Here is a 23,931-nt window from a genome sequence, read left to right as displayed (position 1 = left end):
TATTATTTTTTAGACCAAAATTAAGCATGTTTACAAAAGCTGGTAATTTTTGTTTACAAAACTTTTGAAAAATGGTTCAAACTGCAGTAAGTAATGTACAACTATACTAAAGGAAACTATGTACGAAAACCCAGCCCAATTATTTAATCTTGAGGCTGATTCCAGTGACTGTAAAAATGCAGGGATCAAGTCTCCCTAAACGCACTTTTTTAAACAATTGATTGTAAAAATAGTATGACGATAAATTTAACGTCAAATGCGTAAGGGTTTTGGAGTTGATATGTTTATCAAACAGTTCATGTATAAAAAATATTTTTTTGAATAATTTTTGAGTGTTTTCTATACTTATCAAAATAAAGAAAAAAGATCTCTTGGAAGTTTTTTGCAACACTTTTTAGAAAAATGTGTTTAACTCAATCTAAACATTTTTTAATTTTTTTCTTTGTTTTCTACAATGAGTTTTAGTCAATTTCGCACAACTTTCTAGACCAAAGCTAATTGTTTTACCCACATGCTGACGAGATACAGGCTTGGGATCAAGTCTCCCCGGGGATCAAGTCTCCCCACTCTCCCCTATTGAGAAGTATATAATGTTTTATAACAAATATAAAACTTTATATAGAAATCCCTTTTCACTGATTTGGTGGCAACAACACTGATGTTTCATGATAAAATCAATTCCTTTTGAATTCTGTTCACACTTGGATCTTTTCATTTATCTAACCTCAAATATAATTACATTTTCCAGTTAAAAAAAAACTTAGTTTGTATAATTTTATTAATTTTTTTCGAGTGACAATTATTGTTTTTTTTTTTAATCAATCCGCAGTAATTAAGATTTTCCTTAAAGCATTTAAATATTTGATTACTTTAGGAGAATTCAAATTTATTTTAAATTAATCGTAGATTTGACAACCCCTGGCACAGTCCATTCATAAATCGCACACAAATGCACGCGGATTCATCAACCATAATTTTTCAAAGCACACCCCACCGTTAGTGCCTGTTCTGCTGTAGTTCAGATTGCAGCAGTGATGCAAGCCCTCATTGTTGCAGTTGAAGTGTGCTCGTTGTGTATAAACATTTTAAATTAAGCTCATCCGACGATGATCACTGATAGGCACCACCAGCCGTGCCACTGCTGCTGCTGCGCGATTATGTTACGGAGTTTTGATTTTCACTGTACGAAAAGACACATAACATTTCGTTTGAATAAAAATTTAAAGTTACAAACGCATAGTGCACATTTCAAGATTTAAACACGATAAGAGAAACACGCAATTTAAATGTAAATTTTTATGAGGTCAAAATCTTCCTAACTATTTTCCCCTAATTATAGCAGACATAACTGTGGTTAGATGGGTGGCCGTTACACTTTATGTGGTGCATTATTCCATCAAAACAGATCCCGTAAAATCTCTGATTTGATTTTCCTGCCCAAAACAAAAGGTCGGAATTATTCATTTCTCTCACCTCGAATCTCCATTTTAAATTACCTCCAACTACGCCGTTTTACGCCAGCATCACCATCATCAAACCCCCCATCAGACGAAAGCAACAATTGACACCGAAATTGAAGATAAAATAATTCAGCGGGGCTTTTCCACCCCGGACGGAGGGGAGTTGTTTTGCACCAAATGCCAAATTGCTGCCCGGGTTTTTTTTCCTCGTCGTAAATATTGCTATTTTATTGCAAATCTCACATCAACAACTGTGTTGCACAAATGCAAATTTGGCTTTTTTTGGCAACATGGGTTGTGTTAGGACCAAATGTACAGTTCAAATTAAAATTTCCTCATCAGGTGAAAACAAGGTGGGCATAGCGCTTAATTATTTCGATGATGGGCCTTCATTACAAACTCATCGCTGAGGGTAATTTCGCCTCCAATTTATTACTGCCCAAGGCAAACTCATCAACCTTAGGAAAAGATATGCAATTGAATACGTTGATCTGCCGGGTGGGTACCAATTAAAATGCTACTTTCAACATACACACAAAACCACGTGTGTGGGGTATTAGGGTGTCATATGGTTGTATGGAAAAAAATGAAGTTGTACAAATTCAGGGAGCACAGCAATTTTTCAGTTCCTTTTGGGGTCCTAAACAACTCCCCAAAGTTTGGGAACGATTGGTTTAGTCCTCACTTTGCGCAAAGCGATTCAATTTTCCATATCAATTTGTATGGGAAAAACCATTTTTTTGGATTTTGATATTTATAAAATCCACGTTTCACGCTGTACTAAAACCGGATTCATATTCGGATGCTCTGGAAGGTGCTCTACAACTTTCCCGAAGAGAGTATGGTGCTAGCTTGTCCCTGAAAGAAGATACAGCGTCCTCAAAACTCGTCTAAAACGTGATTTTGGCGCAAAAAACACGTTTTAGACGAGTTTTGAACACGCTGTATCCTTTTTTAGGAGCAAGTTAGCACCATACTCTCTTCGGGAAAGTTGTAGAGCACCTTCCAGAGCATCCGAATATGAATCCGGTTTTAGTACAGCGTGAAACGTGGATTTTATAAATATCAAAATCCAAAAAAATGGTTTTTCCCATACAAATTTATATGGAAAATTAAATCACTTTGCGCAAAGTGAGGACTAAACCAATCGTTCCCAAACTTTGGGGAGTTGTTTAGGACCCCAAAAGGAACTGAAATATTGCTGTGCTGGAAAATCGATTTTGATATTACACCCTAGTGGGGTATACAATTCATAGCATTTCACGTGCGCCGGTATTCCAAATGATTGAAAGATTTTCCTTTTCCACAGAGTGCGATTGATTTCGAGCGTTGACGTTGCTGAAGAGAGCTAGATGAAAGTTAATATCCCCCCTTTGGAGGAGGAAGTTGTTGCTGCAGAGAGTCTTGTAACGTTTAAAAGGGTAATTCAATATGTTGTGTGTGGTTGAAATCGAGAGCTAACCGATTAGTGTCGTTTTTAATTTGGTTTACTGTACAGAGATGATATGGTAATCACTAATATTACAAAGAGTTACAATTTTAAAAGTTTTAAAAACATTATTTGTAAAGTTATTTGCTTCAAAAATATTTGTTTTCACAACGATGTTTTGGTAAAAAAAGTATGCTAGTTTCTTAAAAACGAAAATCAAATTGGAAAACATTTATCCAATGGGTAATTCTCGACCAACTCACACGAAATCGGGAAAAGTTGCCCCGACCCCTCTTAGATTTGCGTGAAACTTTGTCCTAAGGGGTAACTTTTGGTCCGTTTTCTGATATCTCGTGATGGAGGGGCGGTACGACCCCTTCCATTTTTGAACATGCGAAAAAAGAGGTGTTTTTCAATAATTTGCAGCCTGAAACGGTGATGAGATAGAAATTTGGTGTCAAAGGGACTTTTATGTAAAATTAGACGCCCGATTTGATGGCGTACTCAGAATTCCGAAAAAAACGTATTTTTCATTGAAAAAACACTAAAAAATTTCAAAAAATTCTCCCATTTTCCGTTACTTGACTGTAAAAAAAATTGGAACATGTCATTTTAAAGGAAATTTAATGTACTTTTCGAATCTACACTGACCCAAAGGGTAATTTTTTCATTTAGAACAAAAAATTTCATTTTAAAATTTCGTGTTTTTTCTAACTTTGCAGGGTTATTTTTTAGACTGTAACAATGTTCTACAAAGTTGTAGAGCAGACAATTACAAAAATGTTGATACATATACATAAGGGGTTTGCTTATAAACATCACGAGTTATCGCGATTTTACGAAAAAAAGTTTTGAAAAAGTTGGTCGTCGTTGATCATGGCCGTTCATGCCTTCATGGTCACCCGCGACAGACACGGACGACGAAACAAAGAGAAACGCAAAAAGTTGAATTTGGCCATTTCCCGGGAATTCCCGGGTCCCGGGAGTTTTTTTTGAGTATGCCAATAGTGCTAACAATTTAAAAAGGAAAGGTCATAAATTTGTTTCTTTTCAATGAATTCAGTTACAATACATTCATACTTATTAAAAAAAACGTTCATTTAAGTAGCCTCATTATTTCAAGGAATAATTTCAACCTTTAGATTTTTTTTCTGATTCCACAAATACAAGATCGTTTTTTAAACAGAGTGATTTTTCAATTGTTGCACAAGCTTGTTGCACAAGCTTGTTGCATGAACTTGTTAATAAATTTTTGTGAAGTAAAAAAATAGCAAATATATTATTTAAAAAATATTAATTAAAGAAATATTTATCAGGAAAACCCGAATGTTCACAATTGGCGGCCTTCACAAAGATTAAGGTAATCTGTACAAATTGCCAGAGATTTTTCTTCCAAAATAAATTCTAAAATTGAGGTACACCCAGAACTGGGTATCGGCATACGAGAGGATAAAGAGCACGATTCGGTAGTAAAATGGTACTGTGTGTGGACGGAGAGGATAAATCCCAAAATTACCGAGAGTACTTTACTCATGGTTCATCTTCAAAAAAAAGTTCATCTATCAAAAAAAAAGTACTGGTACCGAGACTCGAACCCAAGACCTTGGGCATATTGAACCGTGCCTTTGCCGTTTGGGCCACCATGGTTCGGTGACTAAGTGGCGATCATTTGTCCATATAAGCCACTCAATACACAGCAAAAAATCCGATGGTAAAATCGCATGCAAAAGCATGCACATCACCTTCGTCAAAATAAACACTTAATATTACACACTCCTTTACAGCTTTTGCAAACACAAAAAAAAAGTTGCAACCGACGGGATTCACACCCAGCACCAACAGTAAGGACTGGCGCCTTAGCCCACTCGGCCATCAGACCGATGAAAAACTGTATGGATAAACGCATATATAAACTTGACATTTCGGTCAAGTAGGTTTCCCATACTGATGGGCTACATATCTCAGGGTGTAAAATCACATAAAATTGCACAAAATAATGCAATATTTATTTTACACTCAGGCCTTTTACACGCAGCTGGATTACTACTTTTTTAGCTGTGTAGGATTAACTGTTCCAATGAACGAATGAACACGCGAGAGGACTATACTCTCGCAAAATAGCACTTTCCTCACGTTTATTTTCGTGAGGACTATCCCCTCGTTCTTTAACTTTGGGTGTAGATGCGAAACACCAAATGACTTATTGACATCAAAAATGAAATTGCTATGCTCGAGAGAGGATATGGAAATTGAACTTTTTGAAACGGGGTTTCCCTATTTCAAATAATAAAAAATAAATAAAAAAAACTATATAATTCATTTCTGGGCTGTAACTGCTAAGTATGCTTTAAGGTAAATTTTAGGGTTTACATTTTTTGGGCTTCTCTCAATTACAGTTATTGGAACATTCGACAAGTTAACATCCAATGTTTTAAACCATTTCGAATTTTTCGATTGTTTTTTTTCTGATTTAGTTAATAAAATTTTGCTTCGATATTTATAAGTATAAAATTTCCCGGGACTCTCGACCAAATTTCCCGGGAATCGAGAGGTCCAAAAATGGTCGATTTCCCGGGAATTCCCGCTCGTCACCCTCTACCACTATGACAAAACAACAAAAAAACAAAAAAATAGTCCCGGGAATTCTTAGGTCTCGGGAATATTAAGGGTTATTTAATTGAGACCATCCGTAAACCACGTGGACACTTGATTGAGAATCTGATACCCCTCCTCCCCTCCTTTCCCATTATTTGAATACGCATTATTTGAACAACAAATAGTTAATAAATGGCTTTACATTCCTTCTATTCAACGTGTTTAACATTGTTATTTCTTGTTCAAATTTTTTGAATGATTCGACTTCTTAAAAATGCAGCAGCCAATTTAATTCAAATTAAAGTGGGATGCTAATTGAAGTTTAGGCCTTTAAAAGCAGTAAAAATAGATAACTTGATAACGATGTACAAAATTGTGGTCATATGCAGCGAATATAGACGTAGTTCTTAATTCAGTGGGAAAACTGTAAAACTACTGGGAACACATACTTTGGATACGAAATTTATGTAATTCTACACTTGGCTACACTTGTGGAATAAACTTTTGAAAAATCAAGGAAACATGGCGGTGGCGTTACGCTTTTTTTTTCGTCGATTTCTCATAAACCATACAATATTTTGTAGATCAGAACAAAACCTACAAATTGCATTTAAAAGATTGCAAAAATGTTGCGTCGTTCCAGAGAAATCGACGGAATAAAAAGCGTAACGCCACCGCGTAAATAGAGGTTTCACTGTAATCATCCAAATTTGATCATGCATATTTACGGCTACATTTCATTCCATCAATTTCTACCGCATTGCACAACCGAATGGTGGATTCAACATAAACAGCAAAGAAACCGATTATTATATATTCATAATCAAATCAGAACGTAGAGACCTCACCAGATGCGCCATTAATGAGTCAGTCACCGTCATCGTAATAATAATCATTAGTATTCGAACACAACAGAAGCAACATCACTGTGTGGCCGACTTACTTGTTTGGGTGAAAACTATTATCCAGTCGCCAGACCAAGTTGATATTTTTTTACTTTTTTTTAAATATTTAATTTTGAAAGAAACACAATTCAAATCACAATTTTATTTTTTTTGAAAATTGATGAAAAAACTATCAACAGGAAAAGTAATAAGTTAGATTTTCACCGTTCATTTCACATCACGTGAGTGCATTGCATTTTATGTTTCACCATATACCGTGCGGACAAAGCTCAGTAAATACGAGATGGCATGTGCCTTTTTCATCAAGCAACGTCATTAAGGTATCAGGTCTGTTGAATGGAAGAAAAAAAAATAGTGACGGATGACGGTTGGTTGCAGATTGGAATGTAAAAAAAGAAACATTAAGCAACATTTTGGTATGACAAAAACTGTTGGATTCGGTAGGGAAAACAGTACAATGGTCTTTGCTTTTTTTAATGCTGTTTTGTAAGTGCTGTCGAAAGTGGTGGACATTGCCTTCCGTGGAACAATTAGTCCGTGGTCTCAAAGCTGATGCTTGAACATAAAGTTAATGAGGAAACATTAAGAAAAGCGAGATTATTATAGAATTTAGGATTGTAAGATTTCAATAAATTTATTCACTAAATTTAAGCTCGATTAGTAGCCTGAAACAGTGCAGGTAAACTCACAATAAAGTTGCCAAAAACTCAACAAAGACCTTGCCACTATACCGGCAAACTTGAACCGCAATCTTTGAGAAAAACAAAGTACGATAGAAATTGGGGCCAGTCATTGTGAAGAGTTAACTAGGGCTGTTGCATCGATTCTGAATTTTATTTAGTTTTGCTTGCATTTGGTCATGTTTTAAATTATAATCAATTTAAAATTAAGATTATAAAATTATTTGAAGTTAAGAAAGGTTGTGTATAAGTTCAAATACTTAGATTCAGTGACAGTCGAAAAAACCTTCGTTTACCCCAAGTGCACGTTATTTTCTTTTTTCTTCATTTTCCCACAAACACCGCGTACGGCATCGGGCCGCTACACACATAACCTAGTTTCAAAATTCAATCGTAAATACCTAACGTAGAGAATTTTCCGCGGCCTCTTGGAGAAGCAATCCCCTGAACACAACAAAACAACAAAAGCCCCTGACGGCCACCACACTTGGCGCAATTAAGCTTCTCCGAACGAAACAACCCAGCAAACGCATCGCGGCTCAGCTCAACTCTTCTTCCCTGGAAGTTTGAAATAACCGTCCATCCGCAGGCCGAGATTGGCGATTTCGAAGGTCGAAGCTTTAAGTGGAAAGCAACGGTACAGCCGAAGGCTTTTGTGGTATGTACTCGTTGCAGTACCATTGGCAGTTGAATTAAAGAATTTTTCATTTAAAACTATTTTACATTGTCCTTTTACAAAAAAATATAAATAAAATTAAAGTTAGTACCAAACTTATTTAACTATTGTTTTAATAAAACATACAAAATCATAAACAAACCCCTAACGATTGTACCATTTTGATTAAACTACATGTCGATAGTTTGTCTGCTTAAAATGTTTCATGATGCTGCTATTTCCTGCTGGACTAGAGCGTCCAATTTCCCGTCCCGGGAATTCCCGGGATTTCCCGAAAAAAAATATTTCCCGTTTCCCGGGAAATTTGTAAATTTCCCGGGAATTCCCGAAATTCAAGCGGAAGTATACATTTTCTTAAATTTTTGGGACTTTTTTTTTAAATTGCTCTGAAAAAATAATAAATGAGCTAACTCATCATGATTTTGTTCAATTAAATGTATTGTTTGGTTTATATATAATTAATCAGATTATCAGAAATTATGATATCAGAATTATTTCTCATAAAATTATTTTTTGGAGCAACTGGGAATAGATCTTGCATAATGAGTATTAAATTCTTACAATTAGGTAAGCTTTTATCAGATTGATGTTATTTCATCAAAACAATATTAACTCCTTACCTCCAAATTAAAATTGAGATTTTTTTACAAGTTTGTTTACCATGATCAAATGAGATGAAAATCGAATTTGTGCAAAAAGACTTAATTCTATTGGTTGAATACCTAGTACTAAAGAAATTACAATTTGAAGTAAAAGAATTATGGTGCACTGCTGCAACTACAGGTGTTAGAGGGTTGAATGTGAAAAATAGAAGACTTTTTGTGGAATGATGTTAATTTATCATATAATTTAAATCATGTTGCATAATAACACAAAAGAAATCATTGAAAAATTACTTTCTATTGTTTGTTTAAAAAAATGCAAAAATATATTCAAAGCTTGCTTCAAATATTTGAAAACATTGGGTTGTTTAGAGTAAAACCAACACTAAAAAGCTTTACCATTTCTTCAAGAGCTGAAACCAGTATTTTCCATGAAAAACATAATTTCTGCATGCTTTTTTTTCATTTCAATAAACTGGTCACCGAGGCAAGTTTAAAATTTCTCATAAAAAAAAACACCAAAATACATTTTCTTGTATTTGAATGATTTTTTACATGCAGTCAAGCTGTCAATTGATCTTCACACTTATGCAAACCATTAATGTTGATGTCCTATACAATTTTGTTGCATAATATTAATTAAAACCAAGATCATAACAATTTTCAACAAATTTAAAATTTCCCGGGAATTCCCGGGATTTCCCGGGAAATTGGCTGGAAATTTCCCGTTTCCCGGGAAATTTGTAACCCCGGGAAATTGGACGCTCTATGCTGGACGAATAATAACTTTGTCCAACCGCCATCCGTCACCAGCTTTTTTTCTTCAACCAACAACTGACAGTTATGACGGTGAAGCTTTATTGAAAAAGGCGCTGCAGCTTCTATGTACCTACTAAACAAACACAGACCTCCTCGGTGGTGAGGCAAGACAATTTATGAAATGCACCGCACTCACGTGATGTGCAATGGGCGGTGAAAAACTGTCTCATTACCCCCCCGGCGGCAGGTTGGTTTGCACGGAAAAAAATTTACACAACAAAATGAAAACGAAATTGGTTTTCATACAAGACTTTTTTCGATAATTTAAATTTTAAATTTTAAATCAAATCTAACATCAAGTCACACAAATTTTTGCAGTGTCTTAATCAAGCTAATGGTTTTCACCTATGCTCACAGCGGTGACTTCTGTTGTTGTGCTCGAGCACTAAAGATTAATATTACGATGACGACAACGAAGTCAACAGGCTTCATAATTGAACTCCTGCTGTGGCCATGTTGCCACCTGCCTCGTGGCGTATTTTGATTCGATGATGTTTACCGAAACTGTTTTGCTTTGCTAATTTTTTAGTGAGTATGACTTTTCCAAACAGTCCAACTTTTTGCTGCTGCTCGTAATTTTGGAAGGTGAAGAATTTGGTCTGATTTCCATCCAATTTGTTTATTCTCGCTTTTTTAACCAACTTTTTGATTAAATTTTGAAAAAACGTACTTGCTCACTTCATGATAAGCTGTTTATTGCTCGATATCACTAAAAACTGTATTTTAACGTAAAATTGCTAATATGCTGCTCGGTGACATTACATGCTGTTCCCCTATATAAACACATTTTTTTGAAAAACTTTAGTTAGAAATTTGCTTGCCCACTTCTAATTTAGATATAAAAAGATCCTGTACAAGTAATGTACAATCAAACGATAACTAATTACATTCCTTAATTTCAAAATAAAATGTCACAAAGTGCTTAAAAAATGAAAATATGTATTTCAAAAAATATCTAAGAAATCTCAAACATCCTAAAAATGCCGAGTGTTACAACATTTCAGCTAAAAATGGAAATATTGTTTACAAAAGTAGTTTTATCACTGAAAAACGTATTTTATATGAATTCAGGTCGACGCAATTAAAAAAAATCAAAAGCCATAGTTTCAACATTTAAAAAACACTGTTGTAAAATGCATTATACACCAAAACAGTTGATAACAATCATTGTGTAAAAAAATATATAATTTTGGGTTCTTCTCTTTCAACTCGCACGAAATCGGAAAAAGTTGCCCCGACTTTTATGTAAAATTAGACGCCCGATTTGATGGCGTACTCAGAATTCCGAAAAAAAGTTATTTTTCATCGAAAAAAAAAATACTTAAAAAAGTTTTAAAAATTCTGCCATTTTTTTGGAACATGTAATTTTATGGGAAATTTAATTTACTTTTCGAATCTACAATGACCCAGAAAGGTCAATTTTTCGTATAGAACAAAATTTAGATTGTAGATTCCAACAGTAAATTGAATTTCCCATAAAATGACATGTTCCAAAAAAAATTACAGTTGAGTAACGGAAAATGGCAGAATTTTTAAAACTTTTTTTGTGTTTTTTTTTTCGATGAAGCATACGTTTTTTTCGGAATTCTGAGTACGCCATCAAATTAGGCGTCTAATTTTACATAAAAGTCCCTTTGACACCAAATTTCTATCTCATCACCGTTTCAGGCTACAAAAGTTACCCCTTAGGACAAAGTTTCACGCAAATCGAAGAGGGGTCGGGGCAACTGCTGTGTGAGTTGGCGAAGAATTACCCTGTTATAAAATGTGTAAGTTATTATTTAAAAATTTCACAGAAACTCGAAATATTCTTAAACTGGTTTAATCATACAAAATATGAGACATGACGCAGGAAAATGATTTTTTTTATTGTTTTCAGTTAAGGCCAATGCAATTTTAATTGCATGTTTTAATTTTCCCCCTTTCAAATTTCCCCAAAAAATCAGGGCCAAAAAATTGTTTAAAAAAACATGTAAAAAAGTTGTCGATCAATTGAAAACTTATTAATATTCGGAATACATTGTATAACGTTTATTCTGCAAAATTGAGGGTACCGTCAGTGGGGGTGAGATTGAGTCTAAGTGTTTTCATAACGGATTTTGCAATGCCTCAGAATCTCCTCAATGAAACTTAGTTCTGGTTGAAGCGTTGTGTAAGAGACATCGTAAGAAAACTTTGCTGAAAAAATCTCGTTCCTAGAACAAAATGAACAGATTTTTGGTATCTGTTTACAGTTGAGGTACGTTTTTGGCCAAACATGACCTCTCGAAAAATCAGTCTTATGATAAAGGCTACTAACTCTTGCTGAACCAAAATCCGTACACTGTTGAGAAATTATTTAATTATATTTTGAAATTTATTACTTAAAACAAGTTTTTCTATGAGAAATTCACAACTTACAAATATTTTCTTTAAAATCAGTTCGCACACTTGTCGATTGAGATTTTCTCAAGCTTTCGATCAACCAGAAAATAATCTCCACCCAAAGTTTTAAGATCAAAAGTTCTTGCCTTGTTCCATCCAACCAAACTTTTCCCTCAAAACTGTAATAGGTAATTTTATTTCCAAAAATATTATTTCAAGATCCAATTGCCAGTGAACTTTTTACAAATCCAAACCAGGAAAATTGCTTTAATATTCTTTTAAAAGCAAACAGACAATGAAATACAAAATTTTCTCTAAGCAGAAACAAACAAAACGTTATAATAAATAAAGTAATTATTGATATCATCAAATTTCGTACAATTCATACATACATATGTTAATGTCACGTTAATAAAATAAACAACAACAACATACATACATACCTAAAAATCCGTACCAAAATCCGGCCAGATAAAAATCCGCGAAAAGGGTAAAAAATCCGTACAGTAAGGATACAATCCGTACAATTGGTTGCCTTACATAATTTTTTATTTATAAATTGCTTCAAAGTACCTAAATCTTTGAAAATCTCCACGTCCAACATTGTAGCATGTCAATACGATTCCCTCGAACCCTATTTGAGCATTTGAGCATTATTTTAGGTTTATTTGACCCAAAGTCACTCCCTTTTAGGGGTGAGAGGCAATTTCGGAACGACTGGCAATCAAGGTGGAGTTCATGAAATTCCACCATATTTTGGGAAAATGTTGGTAAACTATCGCATAAAAATCATATGTTAAGTTTTTCGATATTATCTGAATTGTTTTTGTTATTCGGAGATGACGAGAGATACATCGTTTTTTGAGCCATAGTCACCCTGACTCATGTAGCATGAATCTAATGTGTTTTGATCTCATCAAATCTCAAATAATAAGTAGAAGTAGCTTAGCTTCAAAAATACATGTTATATAAATTGGTTGTTATGCTTAGGAACAGTTCTCTAGGATTTCGGTCATTCGATTTTTTTTGTATTTTTTAATCCGGCTGAAACTTTTTTGGTGCCTTCGGTATGCCCAAAGAAGCCACTTTGCATCATTTGTTTGTCCATATAATTTTCCATACAAATTTGGCAGCTGTCCATACAAAAATGATGTATGAAAATTCAAAAATCTGTCTTTGATCGATTTTGTTTCGGCAAAGTTGTTAATACGTACTTGATGATTAAAAATTTTGAAAACTAAAACTTGTTTTACTAAAATTTTTGAAAATCTTTTCAGAAAATGTTTCGATATATTTTGAATCAATTGAAAATCCAACTTCATTTTATTTGCAATGAGATAAATATCATGTTAAACATTTTTGTGAAAATAGTCGCAGTTTTTTTGTTTGAGATTTTTAGAAAACTCTATTTTCTTCTGTTTTTGAAACCTTTTGCATATTGCAATATTTCTAAATTTCGTCAACAAAGTCCCAAGATAGCAAAATATAGAAAATTTTCTCAGCTTTTCAAAAATATTTTTTTCAAAAGTGGGCAAACATGTGCACTAATTTTAAAAAATGAAAAACTGCGACTATTTTCAAAAAAGTCACCTAAAAATGGATTTAACATGAAAACGGTGCATTTTATCAAAATTTCAATGATGTACTTTTTGATTGCAAATTTGATTTTACATCGAAAAATGAAGGTGAAAAATGTTTGCGACCAATATTTCGATTTTTTGAAAAAAACAGTATTGATTAAAAAATTCATAACTCGCTCAATGATTTTTTGCACAACCTGGAAATTTCTGAAAAGTTGGCATTTTATGTCCCCTAAAACATATCAAAAAATAAAAAAATAAAAATAGTGTTTTTGCAAATCAAGTTTTAGTGATAAAAGTTAAATAAAAAATCACCAAATTTTTTTTACCGTGTATCATTTTTTCCAGTGTAGTCCGTATCCATACCTACAACTTTGCCGAAGACACCAAATCGATCAAAAAATTCCTTCAAAAGATACAGATTTTTGAATTTTCATACATCATTTTTGTATGGACAGCTGCCAAATTTGTATGGAAAATTATATGGACAAACTAATGATGCAAAATGGCTTCTTTGGGCATACCGAAGGCACCAAAAAAGTTTCAGCCAGATTAAAAAATACAAAAATTAAAATTGAAGAAAAAAGACCGATTTCGTAGAGAATTGCTCTTAGGGTAACAATAGCTACTAAGATTTAGTATTTTAGAGTTGTCCAAAAACAAAACACTAATTTAGGCCATCTTTGGGCTCCTTCATCTCGTAAAATTGATTTAAAATTCAAGAATTGAATTGAATAAACCCAACAAAATTGATATGAGTCTAGTCTTTGCTAATAAACAAACTTGTATAAAATCATGAAAAAAATGTCAATCAATTATGCAACCATCACCAGCCCAAATTAGAGCCAGCCTATAGAACAAATTGACGGCACCCTTCCTTCAACCCCTAATCCAAACCACCCCCTCTCATTCATACTCGTTTTTGCTCTGCGATAGCGCAGAGGTCGGTTACATAACGCCAAACCACCCTCTTTTTGCTAGGCGCCTTCAAGCAAGTAAAAAGGACAAAAAAAGGAATCAGGTCCTGTGAAGGAAACCCGCCGCGCTGGTTTCGCATGTACGAGGGGAAGCACGTGCTAACACATAAATAGTCTGCACGATACCGGCAACGCCATATACGGAACCCCTTTTCCACGTGCTCAACCAGAACTCCAATTTGGTTACGGCTTCCTGCCGGTTACGAAACAGTTCCTTGCGTGACTGCGGTTCATATTTTTGAAACGTTCCAAAAATTGCTGGATTTCCTGAACATTTCCAGCAGTACACACTCACCTCGAGCTAAATTCTAAGTTCTGCACAGAAAACACTTGACCGAAGAACGGTGCGCGGCTACACCAGCAGTTTCACCACAATCATCCACTGACATCGTTCTTCATGGTCACCACAGTCGTCACTCTGTGTCTGCTCTCACGTTCAGCAACGCTCCATCAAGAACATGCCACAGAAAAGAAACACTTTGCACTCACACTAAGCTTAATTCCGACGGACGGAATCGGTGGTTGTGCGCGGGTTCTTTGGTTCTCGTTCACCTTCTTCTTCTAACTCGACGTTTCAAGGGGAAGAACCGGAGGCTTTTGGTCTAGATCACAAGAGACGCACAAACAATTATGTAATAAGACACGGCCTATTACAGGGAAGGAACCTTCTTCTCTCGATTGGCGCGAAATTCCGCGCGGCCCACACTGACTATGCTGCCCTCAGCAGCCTTCAGCAATCGGCAGTACCACTTCGACTGAACGGTTTGTCTCCAGCAACACGATGTTGCCAAAAGAAAACCGCTGCTGTACAGTGTTCAACAACAAAACTCTCTACCTGACTCTCTGGCTCTCTAACTGTACCAGGAGCCTTCCAAATTCTTCGCTGTGACTGTGTGCAACATAGGAAGAGAGCAAAACATGAAACATGCTGGCGGTACAAGCCATGCTTCGGCTCTCACTCTCAGCTTGTGTTCGTCGCGTGGAAAACTCAAACCAAAACATACAGGTCTACAAAGTGGAACAAGAAACAACACAGCGATGTTTCGACTTTGTGACCGCATCAACGCGAGTGACAAATCGCGGTTTGATTTATTTATGAGATGACGGCGCTTTTTGGCGGATTGAAGATAAGGTGACTCAATGTGGATTGAAGATCAATTAGAGGAGGATTGACCGAGATGTGGGTCGTCGCCGTGAAGTTGTCGATGCAGTAGCATCGAGTTGCAGAGTTATGTAAGCGAGTCATTAGGTTTTTCGCTCTAGTCTGGCGGGCGAAAATAAGCGGAGTAATCGCTGCGAACTGTGCTGATTTAGTGCGCGATTGTGGGGCAAATGGTTTAATTTAACAGACCAAACAAATTTTTCGATGTAATCGATAAGAAGAAGAACAATATATGGGTAATTCTCCGCCAACTCACACAGCAATTGCCCCGACCCCTCTTCGATTTGCGTGAAACTTTGTCCTAAGAGGGAACTTTTGTCCCTGATCACGAATCCGACGTCCGTTTTTTGATATCTCGTGACGGTCCATTTTTGAACATTCGAAAAAAGAGGTGTTTTTCAATAATTTGCAGCCTGAAATGGTGATGAGATAGAAATTTGGTGTCAAAGGGTATTTTATGTAAAATTGGACGCCCGATTTGATGGCGTACTCAAAATTCCGAATAAACGTTTTCTCATCGAAAAATACTAAAAACGTTTTAAAAACTCTGCCAATCTCCGTTACTTAACTGTAAATTTGATCCAGAGGGGTCATTTTTTCATTTAGAACAATTTTTTTCTTTTAATATTTCGTGTTTTTTCTAACTTTGCAGGGTTATTTTTTAGAGTGTAATAATGTTCTGCAAAGCTGTAGAGCAGACAATTACAAAAAAAAATTGATGTATAAACATAAGGGGTTTGCATGGAAACAACACGAGTTATCGTGATTTTACAAAAAAAAAGTGTTGAAAAAGTTACATTTTGCGTTTCTCTTTGTTTTATCGTCCGTGTCTGTCGCGGGTGACCATAAACGGCCAAGATTAACGACGACCAACATTTTCAAAACTTTTTTTCGTCAAATCGCGATAACTCGTGACGTTTATAAGGCAAACCTTTGCATATCAAATTTTTTGTAACTGTCTGCTCTACAACTTTGTACCCTTCTGGGTCAATGTAGATTCGAAAAGTTCATTAAGAGCGAGTCCACGAACAGGGGTATCCTTTTGTATGGGACGTCGTTTGGACCTCACCAATCTGCCTGAAATTTTCAGGGGTTGTTTGTACATATAAAACTAGCATCAGGCCAAAATATGAGCACTCTAGGTCAACGGGAAGTGGGGCAAATCGGGACACAAAGTTTGAAGGTTCAAAAACGTCAAAAATTTTAAAAAGGCTATACTGCCCATGTTCGCATAAATGTCCCATATGCAAAAACAGCAAGCTGAGAAAAACGCATTTGAAGTTTGTCCCACACATAAGGCTACGTGTTAAGTTTTCGTGAAAAAAACTGGAATTCTTCTGATTTCTAGAACAAAGTACTGGATGTTATAGACTCTTTTGAAAGAGCACACGATTTTGAACCAAACTGTATCAATAACTCAAAAACGATGAAAATGCATATGGGACATTTATGCGATCAGGGGCAGTATAACTTAGGCAAAATTATTTTTTTTCAAAATTCATAATGCATCTGAAAGGGCTTAAAAAATGCAACAAAATGCAGGATAGAGCATCCCAATTGGTTAAATCTAAAGGGAGTTATTGGCATTTTAGTGAAAAAATGCATAATTTTCAAACTCAAATAAAAAATGTTCCATTAAGATATCAACTCGGTTCGACCTGCAGCTTGTAGGGGACATCTGGGACTATCATCTGAGACTGAGAACGCTTTGGGTAAGGCAGTTTAACATATTAAATAGACACTTTTACTTTTAGTGAATTTTTTGGTTGTACATTTTTGCTCGCGGGACCCCTTAGATCCCATTTTCTGGTGATAATTTTATCATATTCGTGTTCCTGGGGACCATCCATAAACCACGTGGACACTTTAGGGGAGGGGGTATGGCGATTGTCCACGATCCATACAAAAAGTTTTTTTGTATGGACAATTGTCCACGAGGGGGTTGAGATTCCCAAAAAAGTGTCCACGTGGTTTATGGATGGTCCCCTGAGACAATTTCACAATAGAAACATGCATAAGAATGTTTATTTTGATCCACTTTAACCCTTTAAAAAATAAAAGGTAGTGCGTCCATCCCGGGAATTCCCGGGACAAAAATCCCGGGATTTTTCCAAAACCGGGAATTCCCGAATCCCGGGATTTTCTATAATTTGTCCCGGGAATTCCCGAAATTGAAAAAAATATCATATTTTGGTCTGGAAATTCAGATTTGGTTGTGAAAATAGTAGAACAATATAATGAATTAAAATTTGTATTCAGCAAATCTCAGCATTAAATTGGCTTTTTAGGAAAAAATATTATAATTTTAATTAACAGGTCCGCAAAATGCCTAGTGCTTTAAATTGTTTTCTCCTTTATCTTATTTTTTTTAAGACTGGATATATTTACGTATATTTTAGATTTTAAAGTTGAAAAAAAAACAATCTCATATTAAATTATTTATAATCAAACACCGGTATCTAGGGCAAATAAGTACAAATGTAACGAATAAATACAGCAATTAAAGCAAAAAATAATTGCATGACGTTTTGGATGACTTCGGTTAAAACAGGAACAGAACAAAACAATTTGTACTTCAAATGTATTTCTCTAAAAACTCCTGTACCTATTTAGACTGTAATTCTGATTTTCCCTCGGTTGGCGGTAGTAACTTGAAGATAATTTGTAAAATATGTTTTATATAAAACAATTAATTCAAAACTTATCTAAAATTTTACATTGACTGGTACCGTAAACTGGGGTGACTTTGATAGCCCGGGGTGACATTGATAGAAATTTGATTTGGCCACTAATTTTGATGCATCCAATGTAACAGACACATTTTTGCATATATGTTCGATAATAAGCTATCCCTTATTGCTTACATACTCAAAATTCTCAAAAATGTTTAGATATTAATTTGACGGGCTTTTGAAAAACCTATCAAGGTCACACCCGGGCTATCAAATCACCCCAGTTTACGGTATAATTTTATTTATTGTCGTTTTTTTGTTTTTTAGACACATAAAATATTTTTTTTAAGCTGTTTTAGTCATGTCATATAAAATATATATGAAAGAAAAAAATATAAAAGAATTCCAGAGTTTATTTTGAATAGGTCCTATTAACATATGGAAGACAAAAGCTTATTGGACGTTTTCAAAATAAAAAACTCAAGAATTACGTAATTTGATTCGCAAATAAAAAATAATTAATCATACTGGAATTGATAATAGTAGTTGATATAAAATCCTAAATACCACAAATACAAAAAAAAAAATCTTTTAGGCTATTTTAGAACTGTTGTCTTTGTTTAGATTGAAGTGAGGGTTATCACCATTTGATATTATTAAGCTAATTCTATGATTATAAGCTTGAAAACATAACAAATATAATGAAACATAGATTTTGTTACTGATTCAAAAAATTCCCGGGATCCCGGGAATTCCCGGGATTCCAAAAATATTTTTCCCGTTTCCCGGGAAATTCAAAACCCGGGAAAATTGGACGCCCTAAAAAGGTAAACAAAATTAAAAATCTGCTTTTTTCTGGTGTCATCTAGTATCCTTGGAAACGAGCTTGATTTTCAATAAATGTGAATCGAAGACTTTTATTTTTTCAAGGGTTAAAATGGATCAAAATAAACAATTTTATGCATGTTTCTATTGTGAAATTGTCTCAGGAACACGAATATGATAAAACTATCACCAGAAAATGGGATCTAAGGGGTCCCCCGAGCAAAAATGTACAACCGAAAAATTCACTAAAAGTAAAAGTGTTTATTTAATATGTAAAACTGCCTTATCCAAAGCGTTCTCAGTCTCAGATGATAGTCCCAGATGTCCCCTACAAGCTGCAGGTCGAACCGAGTTGATATCTGGATGGCACACTTTTTTATTTGAGTTTCAAAATTATGCTATTTTTTAACTAAAACGCCAATAACTCTCTTTAGATTTAACCAATTGGGATGCTCTATCCTGCATTTTGTTGCATTTTTTAAGCCCTTTCAGATGCATTTTGAAAATAAATTGATTTTTGCCTAAGTTATAGCTTTTTTAAGATTTTTGAAGTTTTTGAGCCATCAAACTTTGTGTCCCGATTTGCCCCACTTCCCGTTGACCTAGAGTGCTCATATTTTGGCCAGATGCTAGTTTTATATGTACAAACAACCCCTGAAAATTTCAGGCAGATTGGTGAGGTCGATGCGAGATGGGTATGCTTTGCTCGTGGACTCGCTCTTAAATTACCCTTAAAATGACATGTTCCAAAAAATTTTACAGTCGAGTAACGGAAAATGGCAGAGTTTTTAAAACTTTTTTAGTGTTTTTCCACGCGTTCATTCGTTTTTTTTTTTCAAACATTTTTTTGTACTTTGAGAAGAGATTTTCTGGTTGATTTGGTGTGGTAGGCAAAGTTTTAGGTTATGAATAGGACATTTCAGGAAAAAAATAGTCACACGGAAGAAAAAAAATCTCGATTTTAATATTTGACTTTTTATTACAAAAAAATGTTTTTTTTTGTTAATTATTTTTGTGAACTAAAAATGAATTAAAAAAGGATTTTTAGAAAAAAAACATGTTTTTTAGAGAAACGAATTTTAAAAAATATTTATGGATTCAAAACAAAATTTGCAATTAACAATAATAGAGTTTGTTTTGAAAAGGTCCAAAAAGCTATTATCTTTCGTATGTTTATAGGAATTATTAAAAAAAACTCTGGAATAACTTTTTACATGTTTTGGTAAAGTGTACCGCTTTCAAGTTACATGCATTTACAGGTTAAAATTATCAAGTAATGTTCAGTTTTTTTGCAGTTTAAAAATATTTCATGAAGAAAAAGCGAAAATATTATTGAGAGGATGAGAAAATTTCTTGCAATTATTCTTTTCTAAAATTGTTCATCGGACTGCATGTTGCTGAGAAACTTTTATAGATTAAATTTTCTAATTAGCCCTAATTGTTTAAATCGTGGTATCTCGGAAACTATTGGTTCGATTTCCAATGTTGAATAAAGAAACTTTTTTGAATTTTCTGCTCTTCTCTATTGAAAACAATATCGAAATTTATGAATCTAAATTTATCTTTTCAGAGGGTGAATCACTAATTTTGAACATTTTTATATGTTGATTTTTAACTTTCGAAATTATTTTAAAGAAAAGAGTCGAAAATTTCACAACGATTTCATTTTTTATTAAATAGAATCGATTTAAAAGTTTTCGAGGTATCATTATTAGAAAAAATCTTATTTCTGCCACGGTTTTCCTAGGTTTTTTTACAGTAAAATTTTATCCAATTGTCGTTTCCAGATAAAAGAAAAGATGTTTCTAATATGCAATTTGTCAATTTAGTCAATTTTGGTGTGAACAGTTTATTTTTCAAAATAACATAAATTTAACATAAGCATAAAAAAATATTTAACTAAACATTCACAACATTCAAACGTTCGCCTGGCATACATAATTTATGCAACACACCACGCTGCTACCAAGAAGGTCGCCATGGCACCCTTTGCTCCGATTCGCACGGCACCACGTGGTTGACCTTCCAGTGTCTCCTGGGAAAGGTGAATGCAAAGAACAGCGGTTCCTCGTGGATTCGAATGTTGTAGCAACCCAAACAGAGAACAACGACGCTCTCTCTTTTATGTTTTTGAGAGAGATTATATGAAGGAGAGCTTGGAAACAGGAAGAATGCTTTGCGAGAGAACTTAAATAACAAGAGAGAGCTAAACAAACGAAAGCATGGCGATGAAACATAAATTAAATATGGCTGTTCAACTTACCTGAACCAAGTTTTGGAAAGGGATCATCAGATTGAAGAATGTTTTTTTTATTAAATAATAGAAACAACGATGTTAACTTATTTTTACTGATGTTTTCAATTCAGTAAATACTAATATTTTGGTATACCATTTGATTCTTTTGACGCACCACAACGGCATCTATTTTTGGTCCACCCCAAAAAAGTTAACCTTGTGTCACTTTTTGTATGTGCCTTAGCGGTACCTAAACAGCACAATTTAGGTCTCAAAGTGCATCAGCTGTATTTTTATACGTCCACCATAAAAAAAAACCCCGCTTGTCGCTGTGTTTGTATCTCTGCACTGTTTTCCAATGGCACTGAGAGGTGTAAAGATAATTATCTACAAAAAGCCGCTGGAAATAGAGTTCGTGTCCTATGACATTGAAAGCAACGTGTGAAGTGAACAAAGCAAAAAGAGATCACTGCTTTGTACACGCTTTGTCGACTCGCTTCGGCGGAGGATTAGCTCTCCATTGAGGATTTGCTGGCGTGGTGAAACCATAAAAGTCAGGTACACAAGGGTGCATTAACCTTTACGAGCAAAAATGGGCCGAACCTATTTGACACCGGAGGTAATTATGGGGATGGAATGTTTAATCGTTCAGGAGAAATGCTTCTGGGATGAGTAAGTCATGAAATGCATTGGCCTTTTCTGTGACAATAAAATCGTTAGGCTGACATTTAAGGCAAACTCATATCAATAAAATTTGCATTCCAAAACAAATATTGTGTCCAATTCAAATGTTTGCATTTTTACATTTTTACGTCACATAAAAACTTGTGTGAAAAACTCGGCCTGTGGAACCTCTGTACCACGTGGTATTTTCATGGGGATAGAAAAATAGCTTGACACGCATGCATTTGCTTGGCCTCCAACGATATTTCGTGAGTCACGTTGTCGCGATTCACAGATAAGCAGATACATTTTAGATTGTACCAAGTTGTACTCAAATTTTAAAGAAAAGGCAAGGGTTAAAATAATTTACTGCTGACGACAGTCATATACACAGTTTATTTTATGAGTAATCAGTTTATTTTATAAGTAATCAGAAACAACCTTAAACGACACTCAATTCTGATATCACGTAAAATCTTTTTGTAATGATTAAAATTATAAGTTTTTTTATGACACACAATTATGTCTATTTAATTCGTAATTAAATTTTTATGTTATGTTAGGTGAATTTCTATGCTATCTTTTTTTTTTGTTAAATATGGGCATGAAAATTGTGCAAATGAAAAAAAAATCTATATTTTTCAAAAATTTATTTCATTTTTTCAAAAGATTCAAAAACTTGGAAATTTAACTTTTTGAAAAGTTTGGCGTATATTTAAATAAAAATAAATAAAATTTTAAATATCATTCCAAAAAAAGGACAAGGGAAATAAAGTTCTCCAAAAATGAAATTTTTATGGAAACTATTTTTTGCGAAACAAAAACTTATTACGGTAAAGTGCATCGAAAATTTACTAACACTCAAAATATTTTTAAATCAACTCAAACATGTTAAAAAAGGATTTTTTTTTAGAAAAAAAGCCTTGCAATTTTTTTATTTTTCCAATTTGATTTTCATGCAGAGAATATATCTCAGAAAATATTGGTTCAATCAAAACGTCTTTAAAGTAAAATTGCAAGATGTTTTCTGAATTTTACGAAAACAGTATTTTTATAGTGGTGAAAAATGGTAACTGCTAAAAAAATTGAAAATGGCACTTTTTGATGAAATTTACCAAAGAGTAACGTATACTTTTTCAATATTTCTAAAAATTGCTAAACGATAGCATCAACAAAATAAGGTATTTTTTTCGAACATAATTTATTGATTACCCGGGCAGAAAGTTGCATCTTGGAAAAATCTACCCATGTTTGTAAAAACACGAACAAGGCTTCATCCATAAAGTACGTCACGCAAAAATCAGCCAAAATTTACCCCCCCCTCCCCCCCTTTGTCACGCTTTTCCTATACTTATAACACGCAATGTCACACTTGCTCAGACCCCCTCCCCCTAGAGCGTGACATACTTTATGGATGACGCCCAAGTCAAGTTCACCCCAGGGTATGGTTAAGAGATAACCGAACATGGCCACGAACATAAATTGTTCGAGGCGTATCTGCGAAAAATCTTGTTGAGTTTATTTGACCAACAATGCCACATCAAGTTGAGTTTATAGTAGCAAACAACTGAAATCTTCCAAAATCATATCAAGTTCATAAAGTAGATTTTGATCCCAAAAATAATTTTATTGGTTTTTAATGCACCCCGCCACAATTCAGAACCCCCCCTTCTTCCTCTTCACAAATATGAGTAATATTGCAGGAATATACGCACTTACATCAAAACAAGATTTTTCAAAGTTGAAAAATTATTTTACTTTAAAAACTCATTAAAAAGTTGTGGAGAAAGCGTTGAATTGCCAAAATGTCACAATAATTTTCCAAATCACGAAAAATCCAAAGTCTCTATATTCCATTTTTTTTACATTAAAAATAAAAGTTTATGAAAATATTCCTAAAATTGCATAAGTCCAAAAATCCAGAGTAAAATTTCAAAAAGCCTGGTAATGTTTCTTATCACAATAATTTTTCAAAATGTTGAAAAATATTCAACTGGCTGAGAGCAAAAATTCCGCAAAGTCCTGAAAATCTAATAAATTCTACCAAAAATCTTGTCGTGATACGGATCCCGTAAATTTTCTAAGTGCCGGAACGATTTTTGTAGGGGATATATCAATAATTATTAAAAACCAACTTTCGAATTTCAAAATTTCAATGAAGACGTTTTGTTAGGGACATTATTTTAGGAACAAACTGATGTTTTTTGTAAAATTCGGACGAAAATTTCCTGTAATTTCGACGATTTTTCCGAAATTTTGATTCAAAGCAAAAATAAACATCAAAAT

General features: G+C 34.2%; 1 protein-coding gene across 3 annotated transcripts in view; it reads right to left on the bottom strand.

Annotated features, from left to right (window-relative positions):
• LOC6040130 overlaps positions 1–23,931 on the bottom strand; it is a 66,050-nt gene that overhangs the window by 31,986 nt on the left and 10,133 nt on the right. Inside the window, exon 1 of one of the 3 annotated variants that reach the window (XM_038253107.1) lies at positions 14,383–14,884. The exons of 1 other annotated variant lie outside the window; for it this stretch is intronic. The gene's annotated coding sequence lies outside the window, so the exon portion shown is untranslated. Of the gene's footprint in view, positions 1–14,382; positions 14,885–23,931 lie in introns of those variants that run through there. One more of the 3 variants, XM_038253105.1, reaches the window with a different exon arrangement.

Source organism: Culex quinquefasciatus, chromosome 2 (assembly GCF_015732765.1).
Source record: "Culex quinquefasciatus strain JHB chromosome 2, VPISU_Cqui_1.0_pri_paternal, whole genome shotgun sequence".
NCBI lineage: Eukaryota > Metazoa > Arthropoda > Insecta > Diptera > Culicidae > Culex > Culex quinquefasciatus.
Note: the sequence above shows the minus strand (reverse complement) of the source record. Positions and strands in the feature narration are given on the sequence as shown.